The sequence below is a fragment of the Myotis nattereri genome (genome assembly GCF_964212035.1).
Source record: "Myotis nattereri genome assembly, chromosome: X".
Lineage (NCBI taxonomy): Eukaryota > Metazoa > Chordata > Mammalia > Chiroptera > Vespertilionidae > Myotis > Myotis nattereri.
The window spans coordinates 9,743,520-9,770,784 of NC_138078.1; the positions used below are offsets into that span (position 1 = coordinate 9,743,520).

The 27,265-nt window shown below is 42.6% G+C and overlaps 1 protein-coding gene across 4 annotated transcripts in view; it reads right to left on the reverse strand.

The window, feature by feature from the left end:
• RAI2 (retinoic acid induced 2) overlaps positions 1 to 27,265 on the reverse strand; it is a 65,151-nt gene that overhangs the window by 23,128 nt on the left and 14,758 nt on the right. The gene's annotated exons all lie outside the window — the stretch shown is intronic.

Here is a 27,265-nt window from a genome sequence, read left to right on the forward strand (position 1 = left end):
AAGATAAATCCTCCTGACTTGTAGAGAAGAGCCCTACTTAAATGTAATAGATACCCAGCTCAGACTGACTGTGGGAGCAGGAGTAAGTTCCTTAATCTCTCTATGCCTCAGTGTCTTGATCTGTACAATGGGGGTGATATCAGTAAATATGCCGCAGGGTTGTTTAGGAGAGTAAGTGAATTAACATGCAAAACACCTGGCACACTTAGGCACTCAATAAGGGTTATCTATTGTAATTATAATAAAGATAGGGAGTTAAAGACCCCGGCTGTGAAACACTAAATAAATAAGGTGAGATTTTCATTTTAAACTAAGCAATAAATAAGATGATGAAAAGAGGTGCTTTTGCTTCTCAGCAGTTTTTAGCCTGTCATGGTGCTGGCTTCCCATGGCCCACAGTGGGCAAGGTATGCAGGGGAACAGTAATGGCATCAATCTGAAGTGTAGAGTTAAGAGCAAAACCAGTGGGGACCTGAGAGAGGGTTTTCATTAGGCCAGACTACCTAGGATAAAGGGTGGGGAGGACAATCAGCTCAGGCTGCACCAGAGACTCAGCTGGGGCACTTTGAAAGATCTGGATACCCAGGCCACATCCAGACTAATGAAATCAGAATCCTCCAAGGTCACCCAGTCATCATGATTTGTTAGTGCTCCTTAGGGCTGTACTCCCTTCCTTTTGACATGAATAGTGCTTATCCAAGTTGGTCCTTAAGAGGCCCAGACACACAGTTTCAATATTCTTCCCAGAGATGGAGAAACCCATGAATCCTCAACCAGGGCAGGGATTGATTCGGATTTGTGTATGAGTCCACAGTGCCTTCAAAATAGTCTTTGTGCTGAATCAATCTGTGAATGAATGGACACATAAGTGGATGGATGGATGGATGGATGGATGGATGGATGGATGAATGAATGAATGAATGAATGAAAGAGTGAGTGAATACAGCACCATAGCAAATGTCTGCTGATATGAAGTAAAATTGATTAAAAACTTTCTGGAGGACAACCTAAAAGCATTCATACCCACTGACCCAGAAAATCTACTTGAAATAATCCCAAGGCAATGCAGGCCCTGGCTGGATTTCCTCCTTAGTGCCTATAGTTCTTATTAAAGAGAGATCTCATGGAGGTGTGGAACAGACTGACATACCTCGATGTTGGGTTGAGGGGATGAAAAGAGATAAACCAAAGAACTTATATACTTATATGCATAGCCCATGGACATGGGCAATAGGGTAGTGAAAACCTGGAGGGGGGGTTGGGGTTGGGGCTGGAAGGAGAGGGGGGGAAGGGGGAGGGAAATGGGAGATATCTGTAATACTATCAACAATAAAATATATTTTTAAAAATAGAGATCTTGTGGGTGACAGGAGGGAAAGAGTGGAGACTCCAGGGCAACTGTGCTCTTGTAATCTCATTTCTGTGGGGAGGTGGAAGAAGAACACCCTCAGATAAGGCCAATATTTTTTGTTTCTTTCATTCAGGTTTGAGATTTGCACAACATTTCAGATAAGAACTCAGCTTGGATCCCAGAGTTCAGCAGCATAAGCACAGAAGAGACTTTTCTAGATAGGTGAAAGACTATAAGAGGTTCCTGCCAGCCATTAACCTAAGTCATAAAAAAAAAATACAGTAACCCTGGCTGGGTGGCACAGCTGGATGGAGAGCCATTCTATAAGAAAAAAAAAAGTTGTGGGTATGATTCCCAGTCAGGGTATACCTAGATTATGGGTTCAATACCTGGTCAAGGCCCATACAAGAGGCAACCAATGGATGTTTCTCTCTCATCTCTCTCTCTCCCTTCCTCTCTCTAAAAATCAATAAACATAACCTTAGGTGAGGATTAAGATTAATTAATTACTTAGTTAATTAAATCACAGTAAGGCAGGGCCCGATGTCTGGTTTTGAGCAGAGCAATCCTATTAACAGTCTCCCCACTGAGGATACTGTTAACCGTAAAATGTGCCTTCAGGTAGTGAATGAAGTGACTCAGTCCTGCCAGCTGCTGTGAACAAAGGTGTTGGCATTGTGCCATACACTGAAGATGGCTATTTAACTTGGGGAAATTAACAACCCTTTCTTTCTGAGAATGGGATAAATTTGCTCTTGAGTCCGTCTTTAAGGCACTATGTATCAGGGGGAATCCATTTGTCAAGGCCCAAGGCCTACAGATCTCTCCCATACAGGCCATGAGGTGCCTTCTCCACTGTATATGCAACAGCATTAAAATGATGGGGCTTTGACTAAGGAGCTGGAATCAAGAGGAACAATTTTTACAAATATGCCTTTAAAAAAATCAAACTACCCCATCTTAAGCTTTTAAATGTGTTTGTATGTGTATGTACTTCTTAAGAGAAAATAGAGTCATCTTTAAATTTAAAAACATTCCTTGGGTAAGAACACTTATAAGAAGTGTAGTCCAGAAAAAATATTATTCTTGTGTTACAAAATCAAAGCAGTGGAGAGAAAAAAATCAAAGGGAACAATCCATCAGGAAAAATGTCAGGGTTCCAAAATGCTGTGGGAGACTGCATAAAAAGCACAGTAATATTTAAGCTTGTGATAAACATGCTTTTTTTTTTACAGTCACTTTTTACCAAGTGTGAGTTTATATAGCTTCCTTAAGGATTAATTCTAAGGGATTTCCTATCACTCCTGGGCTTAAAATTTCAAGCAAGCTTAAGGAGGTGGGTGGACTTTGGAACTGAGAGAGCACACAGAGGACAGCAATCAGAACATAGCACTGAAGTTGCTGAGGTCACTCCTTGGAGCCTTGCATGATTTACTTAGAAGGGGCATGGGTAGTTCCCCTGTGTCTCAGGCAGTTCTATCCTCAGCCAGCCATTCTGCAATGAGCATGGATCATGAATTGCACAGGGGCCCAGGGTCTGGGCCAGCACTGTCCCACAACTGGAAAATCACCAAAGAGGTTGATGGTGGGCATGTAGTGATGTCTTAGATACTAAGGGTGATGTTACCACCACCATCATCACAGTGACCATTGTAGTAAGCCTCTTACTAAAGAGAAAATAAAACTAATTCCCTGAAAACTGACCAAAGCAGTATTAGGAAATGTTAATGAATTATTGATCCCTTCAAATGCAAATGCCTATTTCTTGGTGAGACTGTATGTTCTAAAACCAAAAGACAGGGAGCTTATCCGCTGTCCCCTTCTCCACTGCAATCACTGTGGTTTAGATCATGTTGACCTCCTCTGGCCAGATCCACAGAGAGAGTCTCTTGGCCCTCACATTACTCATCTCAGCAGCATTCCACACAGTTGACCAGTCCTTCATCCTCTTCAAACACAAATCAGATTGTTTTGCTCAGCTGCATAAAACTCTCCAATTGTACTTTAAACTAAAAGTAAGTCCAATGGGACCAGCCCCACTTTAACCCCTCATCTCCTATCACTTTCCTCCTCCATCAGAGTATTTCTTTTCCTAGAAGCTGCCTTGCTTTTTCCTTCCTCAGGGCCTTTGCACTGGCTGTTTACTCAGCTTAGAATGTCCTTTCTGAAGCTGGTTCCTTCTCAGCCTTTAAGTTCCAAATCAAAGTAGCCTCCTTATAGAAAATTATTCACTTGGATAAAGGAAGGGAGGACCTAAGGGAGAGAGAGTGGGAAAGGGAGAGGGAGAAGGAGACAGAGAGGGTCAGGGAGAGGGAGCGAGAAAGAAGGAAGGGAAGACAGTATTCTCAACTAGTATGCCCAATGACTGACATAGCTCAAATTCCTCAGAGAAGTACCCCTAAATTTATTTCAGCTATAGCTGAGACCATATAGATTTGAGCCGCTATCAATGAAATGTTGAGCTGATGCATGATGCAGGGTAAAGTAGCCTTCAACTTCTGATGAATAAGAAGTGCTACATGAGCCCTAAGTCCTGAGGGCATGTCCATTGGGATACTGAGGACTTTTCCTGGGGATTAGACAGGAAAGCATGGCCAGGGCAGTGGGCTCTGCTTCCACAGCACTGCCTAGGGCTGAGAGCAAGGAAGGAAGCCTGTGATATTCCCCACGCCACCCCCAACCCTTGCAGGCCAAACTTTACAAGGAAGGTAGAGGTGGAGCCTTGTGCAGCATCCAATAAGCATTTGTTGGATGGCTATATTTAACAGAGGCTCTTCATCCAGACAATTGATGTTTTATTCAGAAAACACTTATATAAAGTGTTTATTGTGTTTACTCTTCTAAATGTTTACAAATATTCAGTCCTCAAAGACAACCATACAAGGGGGATGCTATTATCACTACTTTACAGATGAGGAAACTGAGGCATGAAAAGGATAGTGTGCTTGCTACTTGGTGGTGGCAGAGCTGGGATTTGGACTTGGACTACAGCACTGTGTACCAAGGACAGGCAGGAGGGAGGGCAGCATGAAAAAAGGGAAAAGGGGAAAGTTGGGAGCCAGGGGAACAGTGGGGGTCTTGCCAGCCTTTTCTGATGTGTGCCTTCCCCTGCAACAGATCTCTTTTCCTTTTCTGTATCTGCTAGAGGTCTAGGCCAGTGGTTCTCAATCTAGTGCCAATCTGTCACTGCTTCAAGGGAACATTGGGTCATGTCTAGGAATATATTTTGTTGTCACAACTCGGGGGTGGGGGTCTATAGGCATCCAGTGAGTGGAGGCCATAAATGATGCTAAACATCCTGCAATGCCCAGGACAATCCCCAAGACAAAGAATTATCTGGTCCCAAATGTCAATAGTGCAAAGAGTGAGTAACCATGCTGGTCCAGACACCACCCCCTTTCAGAAAATTAATGAAAATGATAGTAAGGTCAGCAAAGGAAGGCCCATCTGGGAACTCCTGAGAAATGCCAGCCTGGATCCTGTTTCACCTCTACAAAATCTGAAGGGCAAAAGCTTTCCTGTTTGTCTGCCTCTCTCCTGGCACCACAGCCGTTCCCTCCTGCTGAGAAGCTAAGAGCAAGCAGCCCTTGGCCCAGATGGCACACAGCAGAGGCTGCTAATACCCACTTCCTTTGGCAGCTTCTTAAGACTCTTGGCTTGGAATTTGGTATTCCTCGAGCCCTTTTTCTTAATTACATTGTAGAGATGGAGGAAAACCTATGTGTAATTTGGTATTCCTCAAGCCCTTTTTCTTAATTACATTCTAGAGATGAGGGAAACCTATGTGTATGTAATTCTGAAGTGAATGATCCTACCTTTGATTGATCTCAAACATGTTAGATCAGAACAAAATAATGCTGTTCCTCCAAATAGATTATGAAGGTCTCTGTAGAAGCAAGTGGACTGTGATGAGCCAAGCTGTGGCTGAACCAGATCTCCAAGCTGGACCCCAAAGCAGAGCCCAAGAAAATTTAAAATGCCCTTTATAGATGACTAGAGGCCTGTTGCATGAAGAGATTCGTGCAATAGGCCTTCCCTTCCCTTGGCTGCCGGCACCGGTTTTCCTCTGGCACCCAGGGCCCAGGCCTCCGCTCTGTCTGGGCTCCGGCCAGAGCCCCCCTGCAGCTGTCAGGCTTCATGGTTCCGCTGATCCTGGGGGTGTGAGGCCTCGCGGCTCTGCTGATCCCAGAGCGGTGAGGCCTCGCGGCTCCGCTTGGCGCCAGGGCCATGAGGCCTCTCGGCTCTGCTGATCCCAGGGCCATGAGGCCTTGCTGCTCGGCCGGCTTCGGGTACATTTGGCTTTGTTCCACTGCTTGGAAGTCTACGTATGCAAATTAACCGCCATCTTTGTTGGTGGCTAATTTGCATATTGCCCTGATTAGCCAATGGGAAGCATAGCAAAGGTACGGCCAATTACCCTTTTTGTCTTTTATTAGATAGGATAAGAAGACAACTCAGGATCAGACTTAGGGTAGAAGGGAATGGAGTGAAACTAGGTGATGTGGTAAATTCTGAAGGCCTGCGCTCTGTGACCTGAGATCAACATTTCACCTTTCCCACTTGTGAAATGGGGTTCACAACATATCCATAAAGATGTTCTTAGGGTCAGCAGGGGAGGTTGTAAAAGGGCCTCACATTGGGTGCCGATAAGAGTAGAGCCTTGGCAAATTTTTGTTTGCCCACTTGCTGATGTTCATCCTTTTTATTCTCTTATCGCTCTTTATTCTTTTAATCATCCAACACCAGAATCCAAAAGGGATCCAAAAATCTATTTATGTCTCTAGCCCACCAACCCAGGAACAATCAGATGTCCTGAGCACTCAGTAGAATAATAACAAACAAAAGTAAAACTTGAGAAGTACTGCATGTGACCTGATTTGAAGGCATTTGAAGGAATCATATAGTTGATGGGTTTTCAAAATTGGGCTTCAGTTAATGAATAAAAGCATAATCTAGAGTCCATGGCATTTGCTGAGATGCTATTCATGGCCATCTGTATGGCAAAATATTGTTTGGGATGGTATGAATAAGAGACCCAGTCCAGAGAAATGGACCAGGCCAGCAGTTCTCAAACTTCATTAATCATCAAAATGCCCTAGGAGAGCTCTCTGAGAACACAGTCTCTGTCAGACCTCCAAAAGCCTGACCCAATACATTTGATGGGGTCCAGGACCCTGCAGGTTCCAAACTCCCCCCAAGTGACACGAAGGTCAGCCAGATTGGATTTAGGAACCTCTTGATGAGGTTTCTAAATTGTGTGGAGCAAACTACCAAGTACCAGACACTAACCCATGATCCTTAAATCACTTCCAAAATCCTTAACCAAGATGTTTCCCAAGTATTGTTTGAAGCTGCCTTTGCTTTTATATCTAAGAGAAGGTTTTTAGATACAGGATTTATTTTACTCCCAGCAAGGTGCTATACATCACTACTACAAATTAGGCAAGTTCATTTAAAAGCTTCAAATACATATTTGTAATAGCCCCCTCTGCTCATCCAACTTTATGTCTAAACAGTGCAGCGAATGGTTGTACAGTTCCATTTGTGAATTCCACTCTTGTGAATGTATTTCCAAAATTGTTTCAGAATTTCTTTGTATGGGAAAGCCAGGACTGCTGGTTTTAATAACATGGTTTAAACAGTTATCCAGGTCACTGAGATTTCATGACTTCCCAGAACACAGGCAGCACACAGCACCCAAAGTACCTTCTCTTTTTTATTTTTATTGAATGTATTGGGGTAACATTAGTTAATAAAATTATATAGGTTTCAGGTGTACAATCCTATAATACATCATCTGTATATTATACTGTGTGTTTACCACCCCAGGTCAAGTCTTCTTCTATCACTATTTATCCTCCCTACACCCTCTTCTCCCTGGCTTACCCTCTCTTTCCTGCTGGTAATTAATATACTAATATAATTAATATACTGTGTCTATGAGGTTGTTGTTGTTTTTTGTGTGTTTTGTTTGTTTGTTTGTTTGGCTCATCAACATCACAAAGTAATTCACAACAGTGGCTAGTCTCCAGTAGGTGCTCAATCACCAACTGAATAAATTCAAATTATTTGATAGAAGTCTGGCATCTCTGCTTATGAAAACCAAAACAAGAATTCTCTGAACAACTGAGACATTCCATAGTGTTCTATTATGTAATCAACAAACTAAAAAAGAACTTTATTTTTAGCTACTGAACTTCACAGGGAAGATCCCAGTCCTATTTAAGCTTCGCTTTCATCCCTAAACTTCAAATGACACATGATTTGCTTTTTTAATTTGTATTTTTAAAGAAAAGATTCAAAGATGGCCTTGAGCACATTTAAAACAATACAAAACAACAAGAGAAATAAAGCAGATGGTTAAAAAATCATAAATCAGGATAAGCACGCTGAACAAGCTACAAAGGAAGGCACCGTCAAACAGTAAAGGAGAAAGGGGCACTTGATTCCTCATGACTAAGTCTCCATTACTGTTTCTTTGCAAAATAAAGCTTAGATGTCATCTAGGGGAGGGTATCATCGTCCCTCCTTAAACTTTCACAATTATGCAAAGAGCTGCATGATAATTGGTAACTCCAAAGGTTCAGTACTCAGAGCAGGTAGGTGGTATGTTGCTTCCCGTGTGATAGAAAAAGAATGGTTTGGAAGGATTTGATTTTTTGGGTTTTTTTTTTTCCAATTACAACTGACATACAATATTATTGTATATTAGTTTCAGGTGTATAACATAGTTGTTAGACAATCATATACTTTACAAAGTGATCCCTCTGAAGGATCTCTTTTTTAACTGTACAGTGGCAGAGGTAGGGAAAGAAGAGACAAAACAAACAAAGAAAGAAAATCTAACCTAATGTGTATGTGCTGTTTTAACACATGATGAAAACAATGAAAACTCTTCTCTAGAAAAAAATTCCATTCCCATCTTTTCTATAGACATCAATAAAAGGACACCCTTTATAGAAATACCATTGACACCCTCTAGGCTGATGAATACAGTAATGGCCACATAACAATATTTTGGGCAATCATGAACTACCTATATGAGGAGGTCCCATAAGATTATAATACAGCTGAAAAATTCCTATCTCCTAGTGATGTCATAGTGCAATGTATGACACAAATACTTACCACTGTGTTACTATTGATTACAGTATTTAGCAGAGTAAGATGTCATATAGGTTTGTAGCTTAGGAACAGTAGGCTGTACCACGTAGCCTAGGTGTGTAGTAGGCTATACACCATCTACATTTGTGTTAAGTACACTCCATGATGCTCACACAATGATGAAATCACCTAATGACACATTTCTCATTATGTATCCCTATCATTAAGCAGTGCATGACTGTACAAGAAAGAGACTCTAAAATTCAAGACCAATACTACTTGGTTGTCTTTAACACTGGACTAATATTTGGACCATCCCATGGAGATAAGGACTTTAGTTTGGGGGGATTTATTTTGTTTTGTTGAATCTATGTGATGGCTGGGTGGAATGTAAAATATTCAGGGGCATACATTCCAATAGGTAATCTGTGAAATGAATGAATGAAAGAAACTGCATGGGCTAGCCTGTCAGATCTTACAACAGCTGCCATATATTTAAATGCATTAAAAGGGTTTTTCTTTTTAACCAACAATAACTGGGCCTCTTAGGCAAGAACACATGTCCATTTGTTTTACATAATTTAGGAGTACATGCTGTTCTGTTGTAACATAACAGAGAATCTGGCACTAACTTTTTGCTCCTAGAGCAGTTTACAAACATACTTATTAACCCAAGTATATTAGTTCTGCCTTCCCCACCACATTTTATCTACATGACCCAAAAAGATGAAGGTTTGCCAAGGCATGCTTATCGATGTTAATTCATAGGCACGGACAACTCCAAGATCTCCTGCTCACCTCACAACTGGATGCTTCACACCACCTAATGGGTGTCCTCTGAGTGGGAGGCAAGACAGGGGGTCTAAGCAGCATGAAGGTTTATATCAACAGACTGAAATTAGTCCACTGCCTTATCAGCCCCATGCCCACCCTCTTTGTTTCACAGCCAATTTGTAATACATCAGAGTTTGCTGTAAATTGCTTTTCTAAGCAGCTCTAGAACTTTGTGGTTATGCTAAGGAGATAAGAACCAGTACTGGATTATCTTCACCACCTGCTTCATAGCCTCTGGTATTTTCCCAGTTAAAGCACTCATTGCCTTATCTGTATCAAAGCAAGCATAGAACTGGATTGTAATTACTTCTTTAAACTCCACCTTTCTCTCTAAAGGAAGTAGTATGGAACAGGAGAGGGATCACTTGTGCCTTGTTAAATACCACTCTATCCCCCAAACCTTGCAAGGTGCATGATGTGTAAATTCAATAATATTTGTTACCTGAATAAGTGAAAAGATGTCCCTCTTTTAAGGTGACCAACCACCCTGGACCAAGGGGCTTCAAGGACCTCAAACTTTCTGTGCCCAACTGGCAACAGTCCCAGGCAAACCAGGATGGTTAAATGGCTTACACTCGCCCTTCATTTCCAGCTTAGAGACCTACCCTTCCCAGGAGTTCCCAGCCCTGCCAAACCTATCTATCTATATAGCTGCTTGCCTTCCCCACCAGCTGAAAGAAGGGGGCAGTCTTCTAAGATGACAATCCTTTGTGCCTCATTTCTGCCCAATGACAATAGTTTCTTTATTTTCCAGATTCAGAAAATGGGAAGGTGTCAGAATGATCAGGAATGATGCCCCAATTGAAGCTATGTTCCTGAGTCTACCCAGATGCAGGCATGGTGCCAGATACTTGGGCACTCTAGGTGAGAAACGGCTCCTCTCCTAGCTGCCTTCAAGCCCACCCTAAGGAAGCATGTCCCAATCTGTTTGCTAAGCTATCTTGATATGACTGGCCAAAACCCAGCTCACTTCCCTTTCTTCTATCTCAGGGTTAAAGGAGGTGAGGCAATGAAGAACACTTCTGTGACTGATACAATAAGGGAACATGGAGCTAGCTTGATTTTTAGGGGAAAGATAACCCAAGGCAATACTGGCCTTTAGGATAATAGCACATTTGCTTATGTGATGGTAAATGGATTTTGCCACCACTTTGGAACAAGTTCACCTGGGGCCATACCATTCTTGCTTATTTATTGGATGCTCTAATACAGACAACCTAGACATATAAGTTAAAACTGAAGACAAGGGGAAAACTGGAAACAACTCAAATGTCCATCAAAAATACATAAACTGTGCTATATTCTCATAATAGAATATTGCAGAGCAATAACAGAGAATGAATTACTGAGACATGCAATAAGCTGGATTAATTTCACATTGAATGAAAGAAAACAGACATCAAAAGACTTTATATGAAGTTCAAAACAGGTGATGATTTTCAAAAACTGTTAGAAGGCAGGGTAGTGGTTACCTTGAGGGCAGGACAGAGGTGTTATGTTATGAAAGTGAACTCTTTGCAAGGATGGAAGTGATCTATATCTGCATTTGGATGGTGGCTATATGAATCTACACAATGGGAAACATTTATTAAGTTGTACATTTGGTTCTCCCTCTCAAGAGCACACCTGCGCCTTTTCCTTCCCTCTCTTCTTTGCCCCGCCCCCCGCCAGGTGGGTTACCTTTGCCTTTTCCTCTCCTAAGCTCCAAGAGCCCTTCTTTTGCTTCTGGAACTTGTTTTGTGAGCTTATGCAGCCCAGCTGGCTCATTTATATTACCTCTGTAACTTTCTAAATAAACTTTTTCTTATAATTTGAAAAAAAGTTGTACATTTAAGGTAGGCTCACTTAACGTGCTTTATGTGTCTATTAAAAAACGAAAACAAAACAACAAACACAAAAGCTATGGAGGAGATACTCACTGCCACCTGATCCAGCAAGCCCTGTCATGTAACCCCTGGGAAGCTTTCTTTCCTCCTCTGTAAGTACATTCTTCTCCCTACCTGCTTTGGCTGTCAAATTAAATCAGATGAAACCAAGTGGGGTGGTTGTTCAATCTCATTTGTTAAATGTATGCTCGACAAAAGCAACACTGTCAATCTCAATGAAATTAGGGTTTGTCAAACTAAGGATCTGATTTTTTCTCTTTTTAAAATAAAAGACAGCTTTCTGCATTTAGGACTCACTCTCAAATATCTTTACAGCAGCTGTATCTCTCAGCCTATTAGTCAAGGGCAGGCACCCAGCCAGCTGTTTGCTGGATTCGACTTCCCTCTACATGATTATTTCAAAGGTCATGTATATGTTAATTTACTACCTGGTTGTTATTCAAGAGGATTTTATTACATCATTTTATGTTGATTTATTCTTTCTCCTCTTCTAAGAAATTCTGGATTCTAAAGCAACCAATGGTGGAATAGCTCTGGGTGAGTGTGAGACTTCAAAGAAATCACTGTTGTCATTTTTCAAATTAAAAAATGAATACACACTGGCAATATGTTTTGATTAGACAAGATTATGATTGCCATTGTCTAGAGCTAGAAGAAGTGGTTTAAACAAAAATTGTTCATGTGAAAAATATAAAATAAGGAGAGAAAGCAAGCAGGAGAGACACCCACAGCATGCCCTATATAAATTATTTGACAGTAGTAATGCACAGTTGGTGAATTTCACAACATCTAGGTCTTAATAATTTGATTTAAATTACATTTTTCCTGGGGGAGACCTAAAGGCTTAACAATTTTAAGTCTCTGTAGTTTAATTTTCTATAGTTTCTGTGTGGCAACAATATCCTAAAGCTGGAATACTATGGGAAGAGCTTGAAACACCAAGAAGAGAAAGAAGGAAGTTGATTGAAGGCCAAGTTAGAGAGGGGAGATGTCCTCACCAACACAGCTTATAGGAGAGGAAGGAGGGTCGTTGGAGTGGGATCCTATGCATAAGATCATCCCATAGGAGGAATTACAGAAAAAGATTGGTGCTGCTGCTTCTGGGAGGAGAGAGGGGATGGGAAAGGGAAATGACAGACAGCCACAAGCAGAGGAGACCTGGAGAGATAAGGCACCAATAAAAGTACTTCTTGGCTTTCAAAGGAATAGTTCAGTATCTCCTTTATTTTTCAGCACCTGTATCTATGAGGCCTCACTCACATGTGCTCCTGTATGAGAAAAGAGTGACTCACAATCAAAATTATTGGTGAGTGATCATCACTGTTCTGCTCAAATATCACATTCAGGTGCCCTTACACTGCATTCAGAAATCTATTAGATGCATAGTGGAGTCAGGAACTTCCTGACCTACTTTTACCAGAGAGTGGGGGCTTCTAATTCTGCAATCAGTGAAACAGCAAAATGATTAGAAAATGCATGTGGTGTGCCAGATCAACTCAGGCAAATAGAGCCCTGGGGATAGGTTAATAGAATGTAACTTAAACAGCTTATGTGCTTCTAAATATGCAGAGGTTGGCAAGAACCAGACAATAGGGAGTCCTTCAGAACCCAGAACACGTCTTCCCCCTCCATCAGCCCAACCCTCATAGAGTGAGTTTATCTGTGCTCTCAAATCCCCTCCCCACACACCCTTGCTACTTCGACTGTGTCCTACTACAGTTGAAGTTGTTATCTGTATCTGCAGTATGACACCCTGCTCTCCCTAATGCCTCCAGATTGCCCTGGCTCACTGAGATAGGTTTGTGTGTTTATTCCTCCAGAACTGCAAACTGAAATGCAAATCATCCAATGTTATATAGAATTCTAGCTCTCAGCCCAAACTCCACCTTCCTCTTCTGTTCCCTTTCCTAAGTTGTGTGAAAAATACCTTTCCAAGAAAAGATTAGAAAGAAACTGGACAAACTGCTTTGTGTATTATGATTTTTCACTCCAAAAGGATTTATTTTAGAATTCTTTTAAACATGTTCATACCTACATTACAACTGCATTTTGGAAAATAACAAACAAAAGAAAAAAATCATTCAGGTGTCTTAGGCTTTCAACAAATAAAAACTATTTATTTGATTTTATTGGTTTGTTTTTTAAGAAAATGACCTATTAGGGCAGAGATATAATTTTTCTTTTTCGCTTTGTATGTTATAATAAGCCATTTTCCTTGGGGATATAGAATGGCTTGGAAACCCCTTAAATAACAATGCCCACCCCCATTCTACTCCACTATCCCAGTGGGTGTTTTAATGATTCAATATATGCACACCTTTCTGCAGTGTTATATCCATTGTGCACAGTACTGGGAATGGCGCTGATAGAGAGGGAGCAATGGGACAAAGGCTGTCTGCCTTCACTGCAGTTTGAATATTAAATACTGTTTATTACTGTCCTCCTTTGGGTCAGCCACTGATCTCAAACTTTTCCACAGCAAAGCTACCTGGCTGTGGCTTGGCTGAACCCCAAATGGGTGATGCAAATGGTGCCATGGAATTTGCAAAATTCCCAGACAAAATTAATGTGTGTGCCAGAGACCATTTTCTAAATTTTATTTTTCAGTTAGAGTTTATACTCAATATTATTTTGTATTTGTTTCAGCTGTACAGCATAGTGGTTAATCATATACTTTACAAAGTGTTCCCTCAGATATTTCAAGTACCCACCTGGCACCATACACTATTATTGACTACTAGAGGCCCGATGCATGAAGATTCATGCAAGATTGGGCCTTCCTTCTTCTGGCTGCCAGCACCACCTTCACTCTGGCCGGAGCCATCGTTCCACCTTTGCTCCAGCCTAGAGCTACCTTTTTGCCTTTGTTCTGGCCCGAAGCTGCCTTCCTGCCTTCCCATACTGCCCAGAGGCCTGGCGCGGCTGGGGCAATGCGGAATGCCTGTGTTGTCGCCATGGCAATGACTTAAGCATCCAGCCCTGCCCCCAGCCGTTTGGTGCCTGAGTATGCAAATCAACCTACCATCTTTGTTGGGTTAATTTGCATACCCACTCCTGACTGGCTGGTGGGTGTCACAAAGGTATGGAAAATTTGCATCTTTCTCTTATTAGTGTAGTTATTCCCTATGCTATATTTTAAATGCATCCCCATGAATATTTTGTAACTACCAATCTGTACTTCTCAATACTTTCACCTTTTTCACCCAGTCCCCCAATGCCCCTCCCTTCTGGAAACCATCAGTCTGTTCTCTGTTATCTATGAGTCTGTTTTTATTTTGTTTGTTCATTTTTTTTTTTTTTGCTCTTTAGATTCCATATAGAGGTGAAATCATATGGTATTTGTCTTTGGCTTATTTCACTTAGCATAATACTCTCTAGATATATCCATGCTGTTGTGAATAGTAAGATTTTTTTTATGGCTGAGTAATATTCCATTGTATTATGTACCACACCTTTTTTATCTATTGATGGGCAGTTGGGTTGCTTCCATATCTTGGCATTATTAACAGTGCTTCAATGAACATAAGGGTGCATATATTCTTTTGAATTAGTGGTTTTACTCTCCCAGAGATTATTTTTTCTTAGGGAGGGGCATGGCTCCATTTAGGATTCCCCTGACAAAGAAGGCCTCAAGACAAAGACTCAAGTACAGATAGTTTTATAGGGGGAGGTTTGAGATTGCTCTGGTGTCGGGGTAGAGGTGGGATGTGAACCTGGAATGATAGGCAAGCATCCTAAGTTGCTTTAAAAAACAGTTAGCTTCTGTGGGCAGTCATAGATCACTTCCTCTTGGAGTTTACCTCTGAGATATCTAGACTTGCGGTGGGGTGGGGAAAATGCTGGGGTCTGTATCCTAATTGTATTGTAGTATTGGTTGGGGGCTGCCCTGGGGACACTAACTCCAGCACCTCTTGTTTGCCCAACACTGATCCAAGCATGCTCCCATGGCTAGCACAGAAGTCTTGTTACCAAGATCTGCAGGGGGTTGCAGTGAGCTCACAGGTAGGCGGGATGAGTGCCAAGGACATAGGAGCTGGCTTCTGTAGAGAGAGGATCAAGGGTCTGGGTGATGCAGACACCAAAATATCTTAAAACAACCACTGTGCAGGTGCAGGCCTGGTCATTCCTCTTCATTCCCTGAAATCCCTCCTAGTGACCAGGGTCAGGCAATAGGCTGAGCTGCCTCAAAGTAAATTGGGCATCTTTTGGAGTTGTTTGAACCCAGCCCTACAGGGGCTTCCAATGAGAAAATCTTGGCATTAGAACCCAAATGATAGCCCATAGAGACTGCAGCATCCAGTGGCCCTTCCCAGTAACCCCCTAAGGAGTAATTTTTACACTGGGAACCCTGATTCCATAAATATTGTAATCCTCATAGATGATGTCTGTTTCACAGCAGAACTCTGAGTCCCAGAGAGTTTGCTACTCTACCACATGTGATACTCTCTTCTCTCTCAAATGCAGAGATGTAGTCAGATTCAAGACAAGCCACATGCAGGTCAATTGCTTCATCCTTCTTGGGAAACCTGATGGACTAAGTTGGTGGCTTTGTTGTTATCTGATTTTTGTAAGCTCTATCTTTGTCAAATGCTATCACCAGGCCTATATATCTCCACCAAAATACATGCTGAAGAATGTTCCTAGCAGCTATATTTGCAATAGCCCCAAACTGGAATCCACCCAGATGTCCAATAGCAGGAGAACAGATAAACAAACTCAGATACATCCATTCAATAAGATACTACACTGCAATAAAAAACATGAACTGCTGATACAGGCAGCAACATGGATGGATCTTTTTTTAAGAATATATTTTTATTGATTTCAGAGAGGAAGGGAAAGGGAGAGAGAAACATCAATGATGAGAGAGAATCATTGATTGGCTGCCTCCTGCACAACCCACACTGGGGATTGAGCCTACAACCCAGGCATATGCCCTGACCAGGAATCGAACTGGTGACCTCCTGGTTCCTGGGTCAACACTCAACTGCTGAGCCACACCCGGCTGGGCAACATGGGTGGATCTTAAAAGCACTGTGTAAGTGAAAACAGCCAGGCACAAAAGTCTATATACTGCATGATTCCATCTCTATGAAATTCTAGAAGGGACAAAATTAATCTATTGAGATAGTAGTCAGAATTTTGGTTGTCTTTGGGAGTTGTTAACTGGAAAAGGGCTCAAGGGAGCTTTATTGATTTATCAGTTGCTTCTTGCTTCTTCTCTGTGCCCTGACTGGGGATTGAACCCATAACCTTGGCATATCAGGACTATGCTCTTACCAATTGAGCTACCTGGCCAGGGATCAAGGGAGCTTTATAGGGTGCTGGAAATTGATTCTATTTTGCTATGAGGGGTGGTTACATGGGTGTGTATACATGTAAAAATCCATCATCACTTAAGAATTGTGAACTCCATGCACTTAACTGTATTGTTATATATACCTCAATAAAAAGGTAAACCAGAATGATATTTTTTAAAGAATAATAAAACAAAATAAGACAGCTCTAGAGAACACTGCCTCCCTCTCTATGTATCTGCCAGGTAATACTATGAAGAGCAGAGATGTAAGTGCTTCCCTAGATCTTGGCTTCCTGAGTGAGAAAAATACCTAGAAAATTCTCTTGAGTGAGGCTGGCATTTTTGCTGCAGGAAACAGGGAAGACAGGAGGAAAAACTCTAAGTGAGCAGCATGGAGCCTTTGTTAGGCCACAGGAGTGTCTTGGTGGATTTAATTGCTGCCCCCTTCAAACATATCCACACAGAGTACACTCACACTCTACCAATATGACACAGCACACATCCCCATACAGTCATACACACATAGAGCACTGCACACATTCATTACATACCACACATAATCATCACATTCACACACAAAACCACATCACACTACACAGATACACACAGAAACTCAGATGTTCATCACACACACACACACACACACACACACACACACTCGCACGCACACACATGCACACGAGGCAGCCCTTCATGGAGATTTAGCTCTTGGTGCTCCAGCACTGTCTGGGTGATCATCTTCCTCCTCCTGCTGCTAACCACAGCCACTGTCATCATCATTATCATCATCGCCATCATTCCAGGAACGTTCCTCATGGACAGGATGTCTCAGAGAGCACACAGCTGTGCCCACAGACAAAGACATCTGCCTGGAGCTGTATGTTCACCCCAAAAGCTGTCCAGGCACATCAGATTTATGCCTGGTTCTGAGGAGTGAATGTCCTGCAACCCTCAGCCCAGTCCCAACAGGAATCTTGCAGCAATGGCTGTACACCCTCCTCCCCACTTTCTTTCTGGCCTACTGCCCACTGCCCCCTCCTCTGAAAGAAAGCCTTGCTTCACTTCTTAGGGAGAGACAGCATCTTGTCTTGAGTTCAGATCAGCCCTGATCTTCCAGACAAAACTGATCTCATTACCAGAAGGCTGCAGAGAAACCAGCCAATAGCATGAAGGTGCCACCTCATCCTATTGGAATGCCAGTGCCTCCTCACTGTTAATCTTTGTCATAGATTTGGAGCATAAATGCATCATTCCAATAACCTAGAAACCTTTTATTCCACTGTTCTTTGTCATCTTAACTTAAAGAACTAAGCCCATTGAGTCCGTTTCAATATATGTTGACTATCTGGATCTTCTATCTACACTAATAAAAGAGAAACATGCAAATTAACCATCACTCCACCACTCTGCTACACCCACAAGCCACGCCCACCAAACAATCAGGAGCGAGTATGCAAACTAACCCAACTAAGATGGCGGTGGCCACGGAGCTGGAGCTAGCAAGAGGCTTGGGTTGCCCTTGGCGATGGAGGAAGCCAAGCTTCCCACCTGCCCTGGCCAGCCCTGGGCTCCGTTCAAAGCTACAAAGTTTCAATTATAGAAGATAAATAAATCCCAGATACCTGCTTCCAGCCTGCCCTGGCCTCCACTCAAGGAGGTGCTGAAAAAAAAGAAAAAAAGAAAAAAAGGAGAGGCTGGGAGCTTGAGTCTCCAGAGGGTGTGGCCAGCCTGAAAACAGCCATCAACCCCTCACCCAGGCTGGCCAGGCACCCCAGCGGGACCCCCCCCCCCACACACACACACACCCTGAAGGGGCTGTGGGCAGCCTGAAAATGGCCCTCAGCCCCTCACCCAGGCTGGCCAGACCCCCATGGGGTGAGGGTCCCCACTAGGGGGCTTGACCAGCCTGTAAAAAGCCATCAGTCCCTCACCCAGGCTGGCCAGGCACCCCAGTGGGCACCCCCACACTGAAGGGGGCGTGGCTAGCCTGAAAACAGCCCTCAGCCCCTCACCCCCTCACCTAGGCTGGCTAGGCACCCCAGCAGGACCCCCAACCCTGATCCGGGACACCCTTCAGGACAAACCAGCCAGCCCCCACCCGTGCACCAGGCCTCTATCCTATACAATAAAAGGGTAATATTGCAAATTGACCCTAAAAGCAGACTGGGAATGACTGGTCACTATGATACACACTGACCACCAGGGGGCAGACGCTCGATGCAGGAGCCGTCCCCTGGTGGTCAGTGCACTCCCACAGGGGGAGCTCTGCTCAGCCACAAGCCAGGCTGACGGCTGCCAGCACAGCGGTGGTGGCGGGAGACTCTCCTGGCTCCTCAGCAGCACTAAGGATGTCAGACTACAGCTTAGGCCTGCTCCCCGCTGGCAAGTGGACATCCTCCAAGGGCTCCCGGGCTGCCAGAGGGATGTCTGATTGCCAGCTTAGGGCCAATCCCCTGGGGAGTGGGTCTAAGCCAGCAGGTGGACATCCCCCGAGGGGTCCCAAACTGTGAGAGGGCACAGGCCAGGCTGAGGGACCCCCCACCCCCAAGTGCACAAAATTTCAAAAAGCCAAAGCTCTGGGAAGTTCCAAAGCTCTTCTTTGCTGAACTTTTAGTTTTGGGGAAGAATTCAATATCTCTCTCTCTCTCTCTCTCTCTCTCTCTCTCTCTCTCTCTCTCATTATTAAGGCTGTCTTGCCACCATCTGAGATACTACCAAAAAACACCTCTAGTAATAATCTATAACAATAGGTCTCCCCATGTGGAAGACAGTGAAGTATGTCAGTGTCCTCATAATGTCCCCCTTAGGATTTGACCCCCAAAGGAGAAGCAGAAACATGGTTGTCATAGCTCTGTTGTGTTGTAAAGATTGAAAACATTCTAAATGATAACCAAGGGGTGACTAGTTAATTATTGCAGATCATTACATAGCCTATTACTAATCATTGCAAAGGATGACCCAGATTGGTATGTCCTGACATGGAAATAATGCCTAAGAAAATTAAGGAGAAAATAACTGAAAAAGTCATGTGTCAGGAGACAATATAGATTTTATATACACAGAGTGAACTAATTTTTGTTGAATGTGTGTATATATTAACAGCTTGTACCAGTTTTCTCTGATAAGATTACAGATGGCTGTTCCTTTCTTTGTTCTGGATGTCTATAATGTTTTTATTTTTTAATGTGTTACGTTTTCCAGTAAGAAATACAAGATTAGAGACTAAAACATCTTCTTCTAAGGGTGCATCACTGATTCCCCATCCATTCTTTTTAAAGTCATGGTTACACATACTAAGAGGCAGCCTCATTGAGAGCCTACGCAATGCCACTCTCTGTGCCAACTCTGCAGGCCATGATGGTGGACAAGACAATCACCTCCTTCTCACTTGGAGTAGCATCTACAGCTGTAAAATGAGGGTAACTTTGCAGGCTGACTGAAGGGATTATTAAATGATTCCTGGCACATAAAAGGCCTTTGAAAACTGTCAGCTACTTTTTTAAACACCAGAGGAGTATGACTTAGTTAAGGTAGGATAGGCTGCCTAAGAAATCATATTTGTTTTTGTGTGTTTTTTAGAAATCACACTTGTAATGGCTCACTAATGGAAGCTTATTTCTTGTTTATGTAACAGCATAGGGTGGGGGCTCCAGACCAGACACTTCCATTTTTTAAAATATATTTTTATTGATTTCAGAGAGGAAGGGAGAGGGAGAGAAACATCAATGATGAGAGAGAATCATCAACTGGCTGCCTTCCGCATGCCCTCTACTGGGGATCGAGCATGCAACCCAGGCATATGACCTTGACTGGAATTGAACCCAGGATCCTTCAGTCCTCAGGCCAATACTCTATCCACTGAGCCAAACCAGCTAGGGCCAGACCAAGCACTTTCATGCAATGATCCTCCTCAGGCACAGGAGGCTCTGCTATCTTTCAAGGCTGCCCTGGGGCTTTGCCCCATCCCAGAAAGCCAGTGGATGAGAAAAAAGCATGGAGGAAAACTTGGAAAGCTTTTTCGATTGGATCAGAACTACACACTGAATTTCCACTCACATCCTATTGCTCAGAATTCAGTCACACGGACTGCAAGGGAGGCCGATAAATGTAGGCTTGCTGGGTTCCTGGGAAGATGAACAAAACAGGTTTGAGGAACTAACAGCAATTGCTGCCATGGTGAATTAGAGAAAGAAACACACACCCCAGAGACTGTGTTTGTGTATTTATTTGTGTCCAATTTTCAAAAAGCCAAAGCTCTGGGAAGTTCCAAAGCTCTTCTTTGCTGAACTTTTAGTTTTGGGGAAGAATTCAATCTCTCTCTCTCTCTCTCTCTCTCTCTCTCTCTCTCTCTCTCTCTCTCTCTCATTATTAAGGCTGTCTTGCCACCATCTGAGATACTACCAAAAAACACCAGCCCCCAGCTCTGACTTTCACAAGATTTGAGATGCTGTCAAAAATAAATGCCAACTCATCATATCCTGTGTGAAAGAGATGCCAACACACACATATCTCATACTAAAAATTGCAGACAGAAGCTTTACTGTGCATACACTGTCACTCCTCCTCTTCTAAAGAGCCTTATATGCCAGCCAGTGAATCCGTGAACTTAATCATAGGAACTAAGAGGAAATATTACTTCTTTCCTTAAGCAGGTGCTTTGCAGAACCAATACTTATGTGTCTGTTAGAAGCTTACATTATAGAGTCAGAGTGTTAGAGATTAAATTCAATAGTTTGGTTCCATGTTGAGAATTGCCTAAATGATAATCAAGAGGCAGCTGGACCTTGAAACCAGGCAGATCTTGATATCCTCATTGAGGATATCAAGATGGAAGGCCCATTCACTGTCTAGTGAGGGAGTCAGCTACTGGACACGCAGTTACAATGCAACAAGACATTTGCTACAGGGGAAGCACATGCAATGGCAGTGGAAGTGCAGGATATTAGAAAGGCTACTGATTATTTGCCATTTCTGAATTACTTGGCACAGAAGCATAAAGTAACTCATCAGAAAGTCTCCTACACTCATTAGATCAACCAACTGGAAATGCAAAGAGAAAGGCTACACTCTGGACCCCAAGGGTCTTTATTTATGCTGTCATTGGAAAGAGAAGCAGGAATAATACTAGTAGCTACAGATTTTGGATTCCTCCTGTGTACCAGGCACTGTACATACTTGTCACTCATCTTGCTAGGCAGGTATCACCACTGTCCATTTTACAGATGGCATTTCTGATGTCCAGAGATATTAATATACTTGCCCCATTATGTAGTAATCTGCAGGCCTGGGAATCTGGTCTGTTTGCCTCTAAAACTGGGCACATTTCACTGCCACCATTCACTGCCTCCCCACATGGAAGATCAGGGGAAAGCAATTCCAGCAGACAGTGGTGGGACCTACAGCTTAATCAGATTGCTCAGGAGAAGCAGCACAGGAAGGGGGAAAGAGGTTGGCTTCAGGAGTCAATGCTTAATTCCTGGAAGTGATGTGAGTATAGACTCTCACCAGTCATCTATTCAACATCTATTCAACATTCAATATTTATTAAGCAATGACAAGGTTCCAGGCACTATTCTAGGTGCTGGTGATATGGCAGTGAGCAAGATGGGGGAGGAGGGCAGACTGGGGAGTAAATATGCTCCAAAATTTTGTCACACATGAGAAGTAACAAAATAAATACCTTTTCATTCATTTAAAAAATGAAAACATCTTTTTAAATATTTTTTATTGATTTTTTTTTTTAGAAAGAGAGGAAGGGAGCAAAGATAGAAACATTGATGATGGAGAAACACATATCAGCTACCTCCTGCATGCTCCCCACTGGGTATCGAACCCGCAACCATGCCCTGACCTGGAATTGAACCAGCAACTCCTATGGTGCATGGGGTGATGCTCAATCTACTGAGCCACGTCAGCTAGGCCCTTTTCATTCTTGATGTTGATAATTAGAGAAATGTATGTTAGAAATTTAGGGGGGATTCAATTTAAGCACATTACATTCTGTTGTGGAATATACTTTCCAAATCTGGAGAAGATAAAGGATCTATGTATAGGACAAAAAGACTTTTAAAGACATGAACTGGACATTGATAGTGGTGATCTTTGGGTGGCAGGGCTGCAAGTAATATTTATTCTCTTGTTATTGCCTTTCTATATTACTTTCATAATCATAGAGAAACAAAATTTACTCAAATGTTAAAGAAACTAAAGCTCCAAAGAACCAGGATCTTCCCGTCCTGGCATCTAGGCATTAACTGACAAATCAGCCAGACAGAGTAATGCCTAGCTCCTCTAGTCACGCCGGGTGATATCTTATTTCAGCACATTGCCTGATTATTTCAGAATTTACTCACAGGGGTAGCCACAGGAGGAAATATACACTCATCACTGAGATATTAGGGACTGAATCCTGAAGCTTAATTTTTCATTAGGGCATTGTGCCATTTTTCAATTAAGACAGGTTCATCTTTTTGTTTCTTTCTCTTTTTTTTTTAAGTGCTGATGTGTAAAACCTCATTTCCTTCCTTAGCACACTGGCCCAAGGAATTTATTTTTAATTGATTTCCACGTGATCCTAAGAGTGACAGAGAAACTAGGCTGGTGAACTGTGTTGCCACAGTGTTCCTGGTGCTGGAAAGGAAACACAGCTATGTGAGAACAATGCTTTGGAAAATCTGTAAAACCCAGTGGAACACACCTAATGCTTGTATGAAAGGGCAGGCATTACTCACAGCAGCCTTGACAGTGAGAATGGAGACTGAAAAGCCATCCAACCCTTCAGCAATGAATGTGCCTGGATGAATTGGCCAGGTCTCACTTAGAAGCCAAGGAAAAATTGTCTAATAACATTTTGATATAGTGATGCATCGTATTATCTTTTTATGAAAAGTATTTTATGTATTTTTGAATAAAAGAAGATTGCCACCTCCTTCTCCCCACCAAATATAAATCTAGAAATGGAAATACCCTCACTCAGATGAACAGGGTCTGTGAGGGGTTTAGGGTTCTTAGCATAAGATTTTGTTTCTTGCTGGAAATATTCTTTCAGAAAAGTAGAAGTGATTGAAGGACCACAGGAAACATCTGTGTGTACAAACAGGCCAGCTCACTAGAAATAAAAATGCATTATGCATCATAAAGTTCTAAATATTTTTATTAACACAGTTTGTTAACCAAGATCTGAGAAATAAGGTTCTCTAAGAGTCCCCTGTCAACTGCTTTCTTCAATATTTTATTTTATTCTCAGGTAGCTCTGAAATCTTATCTTAGATTTTAGCAATGAGTTTCCTATTAAAAGTTATTTCTTTTCCATCTCAGACTGAGCAAAGCTCTGGGCCAAGGAGGTTAGAGAATTTGTTTCATAAAACTGACAGCTTGGCGAGCATTCAATCACTTGGCACTACACAGTGCAGGAGAACAAATAAGTCCTTTTCTGATGCTGCTCCAGACACATTACGATGTATGTTCCATAGCTTTATTCCTGCATTCGTCCTGTTTGCCTCCTGCAGCAACATGGGAAAGGGGCAGAAAGCACATAAAAAAATACGATAAAATAGAGGAGGAAGTGATATTAATCAATAATGCTCTCATTTGGAAGTTCAGGGGAAATGAGCATGTTGGATATGCTGTTTTAGGTGGTGGTACCCAGCCTTCCTTTCCAGAAGGCCAATACTTTCAGGGGACTCTCAGCCATTGTGTTGCCCTGTCTTCAATGCTTCCAGACATGTGTCTTTGCAAGATCCAACAAATGCTTTAATAGGGCAGATAAGGCCAGCTCGGTGGCTGCTTTTGGCAGGGGTGGTGCCTAAGGCAGGCTACTGGCTCGCAGTCTGGGCATCGTTCTGGGCAGCAGAGACCAGCTTCCTCCAAACCCTGCACAAGCTGAAATTTCCTGTTTAACAGGCCTAACTCAGAGCAGTCAGGGAAAGGAAACCATTACAAAATCTCTGCTCTCCTCCCTAAAAAAATTACAAGGACTTTTTTTTTGGGGGGGGGGGTGGACGGTACCCATACACAAAGTTACCACTGAATAATTCTTGTGTGAGGCACAGCTAATCCATGCTATTGGAAGATAGTGATTACTGTTGGTGAGAGGTAATGAAGAGGGTATGAGCAGGGGGAGTTCTAGGGGCTGGTGTGGCCTCTGTCTCCACCAGGGCACTGGTGACATGAGTGTGCTGTTTGTGATTTTTTTCAATCTGTACACGTACTAATATGTGCACTTTTCTGTATGTATGTTAGGATTTTAGATAAAAATTGGAAAATAAAAATCTGTGATGGATAATTTTTAGGATTTCTCCCATCCATATAGCTGGCTTTAAAAATCAAACATTACCAAGAAAAGAATAAACCAGGGGTCCTCAAACTACAGCCTGTGGGCCACATGCAAATACAAATATTGTATTTGTTCCTGTTTTGTTTTTTTACTTCAAAATAAGATATGTGCAGTGTGCATAGGAATTTGTTCATAGTTTGTTTTTTTTTTAAACTAAGTCCAGCCCTCCGACGGTCTGAGGGACAGTAAACTGCCTCCCTGTTTAAAAAGTTTGAGGACCCCTGGAATAAACCATATCTACCCACTGCTTAGAACTTCTGACCTATTGAAAGTATATGTGAAATACAAAGCCTTTTTAAAAATGTTGGTACTATTATTTAAGCTTTTACCCACCATGTCCTTCATGCTTGGGAAAGAATATATTATAGGCAATTTTGCTATAACTAATATCCATTCCTCATAACATGATGCAGATGGGCACAGATAACTGACAAAGAATATTTTCACTCTAGGACTCATGGTAGGAGTTGGAGGCTCTTTCCAAATTCCCAAGTCCCATTTGGGGTCTTTCTTGCTCTTTCACCATCTGATCCATATGGCCAGGGAAATTTCATTGTTACTTTTTTCACATCTTCCTCTATTTTTCCCTTTCTCTTTTATTTCCCCGCACAGAACTCCTCCTTATTCCTGCTGCTGCACAAGAATATAGTCTGATGCTGTTTCCTGTCACTGGTGTCACTGGTATTAGATGAGTGTCTCACCTCATCCTCCATTTCTATTTGCATTTCTGAAGGTTTGTGCCAGGCCAGGCCTTCACAGGAAAAATCCTTTTAGTTTACTTGCTATTCCAGGGCTCCTCTGTCCTACCATTTACAACATGCTGCCTGCTTACTTACTGAGGTTTATTTTGAAAGAGAAATAGTTGGGGCAGGGGTGGGGGAGGGAAGCTTTTGAAGACAAAAAGTTGTCATTTCGTTTCAAAGAATTATGAATAATGGAGGACTATGGTTGCTTTGCAAGCTAAGATCTGAATGGATGACTGCTACAAATGATTCTGCATTTTGCTGCTCTTTCTAACCATGGTTTCAAGGATGTAGAAACACATTGTGTAAAGAAACTGCTTTGCTTACCTAAGACCCAGTTTAAAATATTCCCATGTCTCATTAAGGGCTTGCAGGTCCCAGATTCCAGCAGGTGACTCCCTCAGATGAGCAGGAGGAAAGCAGAATGGAGTTCTCAGGCCCTTATTTTAAGAAAAGCAGGTCATTCAGACCCAGAGAAGCTATCTGAAAGGGCTTGGGATATGTTCTTTCTCTTTCCATTCCAAAGCTCCCTTTCTGCTCTGCAGTAGCATCAATATACTGAGTTCCCAGGCTGAACTGAGTGAGTCTCCACTGCTTTGGCCCTGACCAGCTTAGCTGTCCATGTTGTGACACCTCCCCTGGCAGGTGGGTGACATTTCTCATCCCAGTTTGCCCATGACTGTTTGGGTTTTAAAGCTGAACGTTCCATGTCTCAGGGTCCCACATCCCCAATTCCAGGCAAACCAGGACAGTTGGTTACCCTAGTGGCAGCCCACCAGCTAAACCCCTCTCCTCCAGCTGGGCCGAGTCAAGGCCTGAAACAATAGGATTACTCTATGCACCTGCTCCTTACAAATTCGGACCTATTTAAAATATGTGAATTTGGAAAATGTATTTAAAGCTGCTGACTGAAGGTGCTCCTGGCTGTTGACTATGTCTGTCAGGACCCTCCTGCTCCCCATTTTTTGGCCCATTCATTGTTTTCATCACACTCTCTTCAGAAATTGGAGCTCAGATGATTATGTGGGCAGCGTCAAGATTTTCTGACCACTCACTTAGTTTGGGTCTGCCCCAACCCTGGCTGCAAAGGGAAATTGGGGCCCAGGTATCCAATTCCCCCATCCTTAGGGTGTTGTCATAATTTACTCAACCAGCCATTATCAAGTCCTACAGAATCATTCTCCTCAGTACTTCCAGAATTCAATCGCTTGCCTCCCCTTCTGCAGCCACTATGCTGCTTCAATTAAAGTTCATTGCTCTTGCTGGATTATTGCAACAAAGCCTGTTTTGGTCTTCTTCCCTTCCTACCCTAGCTCATTCTCCACTGGGGTGGGGGGGGGGGAACAAACACATAAAGCAGATATTGGCACTGGCCTCAGGATAAAGTCCAAGTTCTTTATCAAGGCTTAATAGCTGTTTCTAAACATTACTGTAGGTTTAAGTGAGAGCACCTACAGTATATTAAATTCCTGGCCAGGTGCTTCTGCTCTATCATGAATTTGGGAAACTTACAGTGCTTCATCCCGTCCACAGAAGTGATAAAAGGGGTAGAGCATTTGGCATTGACAACTACAGAGAGAGATGGCAAGTGACAGCTTTGAAGAAAGAGAAGAAGTGTCCCACTCAGATGAGGGATGAAGAGCTTCGTGTCCAAATATCTGAGATGGAGTTGAAAGTGGGTCGGGTTGATTATAGGAAAGTGGGTCTCATTCT